We start from the raw sequence: 10,338 nt of genomic DNA, 5'->3' as shown, positions 1-10,338 counted from the left end.
CTTGTTTTTATGTTCCCCCCAGAAAATAGAAGATGCTGCTTGCATACAACCTCACTGTAAATATTACCTGATTTCAAACATATTATGATTAAAACTTTCATTTTAAAAAAACACTTCAACATCTGCCTTTCAAGCACTCATTCAAGGGATGGTTATATCAAGCATTTTGCCTTTTTTCTTTTTTTTTTTACATAGCAGCCATAAAATCATTCCTAATCCTCTATGTTTCTTTTTTTAAGCTGTTACTATATTTCCTTTCACACTCTTGTATCACATTGTCAATAAAGAAAGGGGAATGAGAGAATCATGGAACCCTGACACTTTGCTTTAAAAATAAGATTTAATACTAAACACACTCTATGCAAAACAACAATGTACCCAGATGTTTTAAAAACCAATAACTTCAAGGAAACCTTTTAGGCTAGTATATTCAATGCACGGCAGGTTTTGATTTTTTTTTTTTAAATTAATTTTCTCCAGAAAGCTCTGTTGCATTCAAAGGTATGCATGATTTTGTCGTCTTTTTTTTTTTTTTTCTTGTTTTTTTGGGGGGGAAATGTCTATAAAAATTAAGTTAACAAAATTTTATTATGCCAAAGAAGCAATCTGCAATGTTAACACAGTTCTGCCCTAATTAGCTAGCTTTACAAAACTTTTACACACCTTTCAAAGAAATAACAGCATAGGCCTGAACTATGCTCTTAATTCACCTCAATAAATTTGAAGAGTTCAGGGAGTCAGAACATGCAACATTTAAGACAAATTTTGCATACAAAAGTGATGTTGAACAAATTAAAAAAATCAAGGTTATTAAAAGCAAGTAAAACTTTACAACTCATTATTGCCACCAGTTTATCTATCTGCAGTAAGCTTTTTCCTTCTTTTTCCAAAGCCTGCCTGTTACAAGGTTACACACATGAGACCAAGCCAGGGTGCCTTCAACAGCACAAAAGCTCTGGGAGATGATGGAAGGCTGCTCACCTCAAAAAATAAAACACATTTTTTTATGGGATGTCCATCATATTCCTGAAACTAAAGACTGACGGCTTCACAGAATGCGTACAGCAACAAACCAAACTTGTGAGTCCCTTATTAGCTCTGTCCCTGGGAAATTTTGCTAGCTTGGTCTGCCCAGTTTCAGTGACAACTATTCTCTTGCTTGGGTACTCCTGCAACTTCTCTATAATTAATGACATTACCTCTGACACCATAGTGTTTCTATGCATCAAAAGCTGAATGGACATCATGTAGCAATCATGCTATGCCTGCAATCTGTTGTTCCTGTTTTCCATTTGCCAGCAAAATCAATTTCAGACTTCTACAATAACCCCTAGAACATTTCTTATAATATTTCACATGGTGTTCCAAAGTTAACTACGGAAAAATAAAGCAACTGCACCGTCACTATTATTCAGGGCACTCGCTTCAATGCTAGATTTAAAAAAAAAATCCCTTTGTTTTATAATGAACAGTAACGACATGATTTGAAATCTAACTCATACAGCAAAACTCTACCTTAGGCCACAAGAAACACTGTGCTATACAGCATTTGAGAGATCTGCAAACAAGGCTGTTAATGATTTTTACCACTAGCACACCTCCTTTAAATTTCATGGAGATTAAATTGAAGGGGTCTGAAAATAGGTACGCTTGACTTACACAGAGGGAAGGATCGCAATATGCTACACACAGCTACTTGATCTTACTGGTTAAGTTTAAAGCAAGAAGTGTCCATACACTAACACCAGACCTGAGGAGAGAATTAATTGTATCAAAAGCTAACATGAAAACATACCCCTTGATAGCACATTTCTGAACAAACAAGCAAGCATGCAGTCAGTTATGGTGGACTTCAGGATATTTAAACGCTATTTAAAAAAAATGATACAGATCTTTCTTTTTATTCCTGTATTGCTGTGCACACCTAAAGCCATGAATTTGTAAGAATTCCTACAGTTCTTATGAGCTACACTTATCCACTTATTCAGTCGCAGCTTAAGACCCAGAAGATTCCCTCTCTTATATTATTGACACTGAAGCTCACACCATCTTTACATTCTCAACAATTACGCCACTGATTTTTCATACTATGTTGTTTATTTTTAGCATAGATTATATTTTTATCAAAATAAATAATATACTCCTTTTCCAATGTTAAAAAAGAAAAAGTTTAAACTATTATAAACTTAAGAAAGCAGAAAACTCACATGTTTCTTTCCTGAATCACCATCAAAGCAATTATTGAATCCTGGGGTTCTTCAGTTTCTGGACAAATGTTGCAGATATGGGAAAGGCAAAAGACATTTATTCTCCATCTTAGCTACATGAGTCCACTAACAACAAAGCTTATATGATCCGTAGCTTTTTAAATAGGTCAGCTCCTTCTAACACAGAAGTTAAATATTGCAGTAGTCTTGTGCTGCATTACCTTCAAAACTGTCTCTTCAAAAGTAAATTTAAAGCCTTAAATATCATGAATTATATGAAGTTAATAATAATTAAATTCAGTGCTTTACTTCTTTAGAGGATGCATCCTCATGAATATTTGTAGTAGCTTACCATTAAACAGGAGTTTCACAGGCCATATTTAATACTGCATAGCCTCAGATTTGGCCAACTAATTTTTATTGGGACTCTTTCTTGGGCCTCAGAGGTCATTACTTCTTGCCTTATAGCATAACACATCTCTAACTCAAATTTCATCAGACACAGAGGATGAACTTTTCAGCCTCCTCAATAAGCCAATCTATATGCTTTCCTGCTTAGACAGAGGCTGATTCGGTTCCATAAATAAATACAGAAGCAAGCTCCACTTTCCACAAACAATTCCTTAAACCACTTAGCAATTGTTTCCACATGGATACCAAACATCTGGTTTAAAAAATAAAAAAAGTAGCTATTTGAGAGAGCATCACATAGCAAGTATTTCCAAAATCCTTAAAACCACCTTTTTTTCATATACATATAAATGCATACATTCTGAAACATATGCAACTATGCACCTTATATGTGGATTGTATCTGCTACATTTTATTGCAGATCATGTAGCAGAAGCTGCTTACTCTGCAGGTGCAAGCTATGGCTAGTGCTACAGTAATTCCAGGTAAAGCTAATTTTGTGATGATTACAGAAAGGCTTTTCTGAACCCTTTGGTTCTGAATTGTTTGAGTGGCAAGGCAAGCCTTTGCAAAAAACCCCTAAGAGTAGGCCAAAATCTTAAAAAGGCATTGGGAAATAAAGGCAAAATTCTGAGGGAGGCTGATATATCGCATAATGTTTGTCAAGAAATAAAAAGAAAACCTGCAGATGCTATCTTCTGTGAGAGGAGCTTGCTGAAAGCCAGAGAAAATACAGGAAGTTTTATCAATTAGTGGAATGAAAAAAAAAAAAAAAAAAAAAAAAAAAAAAAAAAAAAAAAAAAAAAAAAAAAAAAGAGAGACAGAATTTCTGTGCACCTTTAAAAGAAACCATGGAACCTGATAACACACAGGAAACAGAAGAGAAAGTTATTCATGGCAGACTGCACACTTCATGTCTGTGCAGATATGGTATTTTGAAACGTTCACAGAGTGATGACTTTTCTAACTCCTAGTCTTTCTCATTCACTGCCTGAAAGGCAGAACGTAGTCACCTTTCCCTGGACACACGGGTGATACTTTCCATGTACAGAAAGCAGTTTGACTATGAAATAAAACAGAGCTAATGGCATGGAAAGCACAATAACACTGGTTTTCTAGGTTGGGTTAGCTTGAACTAAAACAACCACCTCATACACTTTAAAATTTCTGCTACATGCATGGAGTTTTAACTGTCACTTCCTTTTTTAATTCTCAGAGAAAAAGCTTTTTTCTGGACTACTTTGCTGACACCTAGCGAGCCTCGGCTCAAACAGCTTCAGGCACACAAGCTCCTAAAAAAAAAAGAGGTGGTAACAGAGCGGCTGTTCTTTTCATTCCACTTGCAGTGAAATATTTTATATGACCATGTCTGTGATTGAGCAGAGAGCTTAATTGTATATCAACTCAGAGGACACTGTAACACTGACGAGATGTAAAAATGTGGAAAGATGGTGAAGAGGAGAAAGGGAAAAGAAGCACAATGAAAAGAAGTAATGGTCAAAGTCTTTCCCTCCCAGCCTAAATACCTTTTACAAGGACGACTGACTCAAAGAAACTTGCCACTGGTTGTGACTTCAATCTTTTCCTTTTTGTGGCGCACATATTTAACTGGGATATCTCAGTGCCTGTAACTTCTAGTTGATGGCTCCTTTGTTGTTTGTTTTTAATGCAAAATATAAACTACAAGCAACTCCTTATTATTGTTTCAAAATTAATTCCAACTGAATCCTATCATTAAAATTGTATAAACATGTCACTTTTTCCTTGGCTTCATTTGGGAGAATGGCAATTTCACATGAAATTCACAGCTTCACTGAAGTGGCTTAATATTGCCTAGGAAACAGGCATCAGTTGGATGACATGGCATTTTCTGATGTGAAGGAATTCTGCAACTTGCAATGAACACAAAAGCAATTTTAAAAAAAAATAAATAAAATCAACTCCTGTTTTAAACAGAAAATGAACAACTGAACCAAAGTGCTGACTACTTGTTATAACAATGATGAATAAGATCACATTTTGCTTCCCTGAAAAATGGCTCCAAGAGGCCATGATCGTTAGTCTTGCATAAAAAATTGGAGAGCACATACTGCTACTGACTGTCACGTAAGTCTCTTGAGAGCTGCTGGTCAGGAATTTTTAGGTTTCCCTAAAAGATCTTACTACCTGTCTTTCTGAAATGCATGGTTTAACTAACTAAAATGTTACAAAATGCACAAATGTCTTGATGCTGAAAAACATCTATGCAGAGAGAGTTTTGTTGCTCTAAACTTTCAGCAGAACAAATCCAGGGTAATTAAACGTAACTTCACTGATATAAAAGAAGCCACTAAAACAAACACTATGTAGTTCTTCGTATCATAAACATAACAGAGATGCTAATGATTGCATAGGCTGAATATGACTACAGACCAGTAGAGAATACACAGTTCTGTTAGTGAAAGACATTAGCTAGTGCCTACAGGGTGTGCTTTGCTTACAGTGCTCACGGCAGTAAAGGGGCTTCTCCTCTCAGACACCACTCAAGCTGTCCACTGTGGTACCAAAACAGTCTCTGCTACTTTCCTTCCTCACCAGCCTGTTATCTTGACTATGCACTTCAGCCAGTCAGAACTTAATCCTGCCTTTAAATAGGAAGTTCAGTCACTTTATTTTTTTCTCCGAGGCACAATAATCAAAACAAGTATTTCCAGCTAGAGAAGAGAGGGCACTTAAAAATGCTCTGGGATCATCATCTTAACTCTCACATTCTGGCTGCTGAAACTCTGAGACTAAAAAGCAGATGCATTTTATGCATGTGAGATTACCAGTTATCAGTGACAGGTAAAATTGTTCAGATGAAACATCAGCTTTTTATATAGTTTTGCCTTGCAACTATATTAGGAATAGCATATTTGAGCATTTAGTCCCAGACCTTAATCAAAGCCTCAGTGTTGAAGCAGTTTTTTGAAAGCTGCAATTAATTGTCTGTACGTGTAACATACGCTTTAACGCTTAACTACATTTAAGTGTGATTAATTGAATTTTTTGACTTGGAGGTCAAACACTACCACATGATATATTTCACCTTTATCCATGATAAATTTCAGACTCAAATTCTATTACACAACTCAATAAACAATTACCTTAAAGTTCTTAAGTGATTTTTCTATTGCTAAATTTCAAATAAAATATGTCATCAAAAGGCACATTAAAACTTCAATTCTTTTGTGCAAAATTTTAAGATTTTTATTAAAAGTATGCTCAAATAAAATATGTCATCAAAAGGCACATTAAAGCTTCAATTTTGTGCAAAATTTTAAAATTTTTATTAAAAGTATGTTTTTATTCTATACACATTTAGTATTTTTCATAACTCACTTGGTTTGGCCTGAGCTGCAAAAGATTATTGTTATTAGTTAATGAAAAAAAGTGGACCATTTAATATGTCATTCACTAAGATGTGTATAAATTGTAATTGATATATCCAAAATTATTACTTCTACATTTACCCTTTACAACAACAATTATGGGCTTTAAATAGTATAATCGAGGAAATAATACATTCCCACTGAAAAAAAACAGTGAGAAGAGAAACAGACCAGGCAAGATTATTTTATCAAACAAGTTCAGGAGCAGAGCTGCTTTATTTCAAAAGCTTTCACCCCTTAGCCTTAACCTTGTTTAGATGAATGGCAGAAACTGCTTTGTTCTCATTTCAACTGTCTTGATCCCTCCTCAGATCTCTCTTATCTCCACTTAATGCAAGGAACAATTTCTTCTTGAGAAAAAGCAGGAAGATTTTTTTTTGTTGACTGTCCCATTGCCATAGCTTGGCTTGTAAAACCCACAATGTGCAAGATACAGTAACATGCACCAAAGCCCTGAACCATCTAAAAATAAAGACATTTGTACTGTTTCTATGCTTTTCACTGTCAGAGCCGTTTGCAAACAACAGATTAATCCTTGGAACATACCGGATTTCCATATTCCCAATGCACCAATACTAGAAAAAGAAACAAAACCAGTGTTACTAAATTCACTGAGAACTGCATCCAAATTCCATATGCCCCATTCCTCAACATAAACTGTTAAATGCTACCACTTCTGGTATAGCCATAGGCACTGTGAATCTGCCACGCAATCAAGCCATCAAGACAATTTGGAATGGTAACAGAATTCTCAAAGATTTGATACGATAACTGAAGACACAATATATGCTTGAAACTTTCCTATCTAGTGTGAGAAAAGCAGAAGTACGCTACACATCTAACATCCAGCACCTGCATAACATATTGCCAGTCTCAGTAGCTGTTTTGTAGTTCAATACACAGGTGGCATCAGGGACAAAGTAATGTATTTTAATTTTATATAAAAAAATATACATTAGAAAATTTACCAGTTTTCATTACAACACAGCCAACCAGCAATGCCTTAACCAGACTAGAGAGGCAGACACACCACCTCTTCATACAGACTACATTTTTGATTCATTTGGATAAATGCTTCTGGGTAAAAGTACAATAGCACAAAAACTGAAATAGCAAGCCAGTTACCCTGCTGTATTTAAAATATGTGATTTGTAACACATGCATAGTTAGGAACCAAATGTATGCCAACTCTTGTAAAAGAAATCTACCGTAAATAAATCTACAGAGAAACTGGAGAGAGTCCAGCAAAGTGCCACAAAGCTGATGAAGGGACTGGAATATCTCTTCCATAAGGTAAGTCTGAGAAAGCTGGAGAAGAGAAGGCTGAAGGGGGATCTTATTAACGTAAGTACCTGAAGGGAGGGTGCAAAGGTGATGGAGCCAGGCACTTTTCCATGGTGCCCAGTGACGGGACCACAGGCAATGGGCACAAACTGAAACACAAGAGGTTCCCTCTGAACATCAAGAAACACTTTATTACTGTGAGGGTGACCGAGCACTGGCACAGGCTGCCCAGAGAGGTTGTGGAGTCTATCTTCTTGGAGAGGTTCAAAAGCCGTGTGGACACAGTCCTGGGCAGCCTGCTCTAGGTGACCCTGATTGAGCAGGGGGTTGGACCAGATGATGTCCAGAGGTCCTGCCAACCTCAACATTTCTGTGATACCACAACTAATATTCCTAGCTACAAGTAATAGACCTAGAGAGCATTTCCCCTAAATTAAAACTTATTCAATAAGAAGAATGTACAATAAAATGTTGAGGTGATTCTGATCCACCCCAACTTTCTCACATGGCCCTCCCCCTTCCATTTTTTCCCCAGTCTTTTTTATTTTTCTCAATCACAAGAACTCATTCAACACATAGTGCAAAAGAGCATCCTATTCATGAAGCAGCATTCTGAGAAGATCTCTGGCTGCACAAGACTTCATACACCAAACACATGGGTTGGATATTTCCAGGGCCTGGTTTTCCATCTGGCCATTTTAGTATAATAGACACCAGAAATCACTGCCCGTCCAGTGAAAACAACTAGTTCCTGTAGCATTATTATTACCTTTTTAATTTTTTTAAAGGATAAAAAAGGAGGACACTCACTCAAACCTGCCTAAAAGCAAAGCTCAACTCAGTATTAAATTTCTCACTCAGAATGTAGGGATCAAACATAATTTTTATTGTGCTGATGTAACACAGTGTAACACTAACGCAAATTGATCAAATCTTTGCAACCCAAAGGTCACCAGCCAGCGTTTTTCTTCATAAGGATTTCATTTCCATTATGTTCTATCTCCTCCTATTGTGACATTTCTCCCGTTATGCATAGATCATGTATTTTTATACATATATATACACACACACACACACACACACACATATATATGTGTATATATATATAGGCTGTCATTCTTGTGGTGGTTTACAGAGAAACCGAAAACTTTCACTTATTTGCAGGCAATTCACGTAAAAACAGTGTCTTAAGTTACGCTGCCTTCTGTTAAACCATGTTAAGCTCTCACAGAAGGTCACAGTTTCCTAACTCTTCTGGTTTTGTGTAAATTTTCTTGTTCTAAAATAGCACCTTTGAAAAAAGTCATGTTTTTACATCAGCAGTCAAACATCTGTTGTTTTTCTTGCCAAAGTAGGATACCTTATACCCTCTAACACTGAGAACTAAAATAACTACTTCAGTTCTCAGAGTGATTGCAACACAAATAATAGCGTCACTAAAAAGTTAAAGGGCAGTATCCATTTTAAATAATAGCTCTAACTGAAAAATATTTTAACCATGTTGTTCTCCCCAGTCTTTCTTCTGCCAACTTTTCTAGTGTTGGTTCAATAGTTCTTTGGTTTTTAGACATGTGTTTAAAAAATTGAATATGCAAGCAAATAACAAGAAATTTCTATTTCTGCGTTCAGACTTCACAGGCAAATTGAGATTGGCAACGTGTATTCACTGTTTAGCTTTAAAAGCCCAGATTTTAATTTTCCTTTTTCTGTATTAATATACAGCCACACATAATAGATTATTACTTACACTGGATTTTAACTTTATTATAAGAACAAAAGATATAGAAAAAGTTAGCATAGTAGTTGGAAAAGCTTGAGGGAAAGCTGCATATTGCAGATTAAAAGATACCAGAATGTCCAATAAATGGTACACCTAGGATCCACAGACATGTCAAAAACTATGTCTTTTCTCTTCTTCTGTTAACAGACACTTAATTTTACACAACTGATAAGCAATTTGTCTCAAATGAATCCGCCTCTGCAGCACTGGTATTGTAAGCCTTGTATGTGTTCTAAAAGCCTTCAGATATTTGTATACACCTATAACGCCTACGAAATGCAAACATGATGGTTAAAAATGAAAATGTTGTATATGAGCACTAGTCAAGCTCTATTTCAAGATTCATTAGTAAGTCACTGTGTAAGTCTAGCTCCAGGTAATTGGAACAGGATAACTGTCCAAGCAAGGAATTAAAAAAAAAGCCAACCACATAGAGAAAAATTGAACTTCCTTCAATATTGATTTCATTATCAAAAGAATTTAATGAAGGATAGTTCAGAATGAGACGTACTTTCTCTATAATCGAGTGTGTACATATACCATAACAATGTACTTCTGATTAAAAAAAATCCTTTTCAGTGATGACAACAGTACTTACTGTTAATGTGGAATTGTACTGCCTACTGTGATAAAAACTTGGCTCTTTCTTTTTCCTTATAATGTTTGAAAGTGGAACAAATTACAACAGTGAGAACAAAAAGTTCAATGTGAGTGACCTATGAGCTAAAAAGTATGAATGTAGGCACCAGAGCTCAGGGATAAAAGCCTTTCTGAAGAGAAGTTTGGAAGGCAAGACTTTTCTATGTAGTATAGACTACGCAGCATAGCATATATTTGAAAGATTAGGTTGCTTATTTTAATATACTTAAAATTTATGAGAAATTTTAAAGGATTCTGATGAAGCCATAATATCTCCACCTTATTTAGAAAGTTATTTTACCATTCATTTCTAAGAGAAATTTTTATAACATTTGTTTTTAAATATTCTCCAAAACACATGTTATGTAATAGCAAGGCAGATCTGACATCATACCAGAAAGTTAAGTCAGCAAGACAGGGCAATCTGATGAGGGTAACCAGAGTCTGCCACAGATCAGTGACTGCCAGGCAAATGCATAGTAATGAGGCAGGTCCAATTGCAGCTGCACCAAGTTGTCCTCTAGGCCACACAGTGAAACCCCTGGGAGAGCAGGGTTATGTGCTCTGGCCCCTCACATAGCGCTGCATTTCAAAAGAGCTTTTTATT

This window comes from Egretta garzetta, unplaced genomic scaffold (assembly GCF_000687185.1).
Source record: "Egretta garzetta isolate BGI_Z169 unplaced genomic scaffold, ASM68718v1 scaffold413, whole genome shotgun sequence".
NCBI classification, from domain to species: Eukaryota; Metazoa; Chordata; class Aves; order Pelecaniformes; family Ardeidae; genus Egretta; species Egretta garzetta.
Note: the sequence above shows the minus strand (reverse complement) of the source record.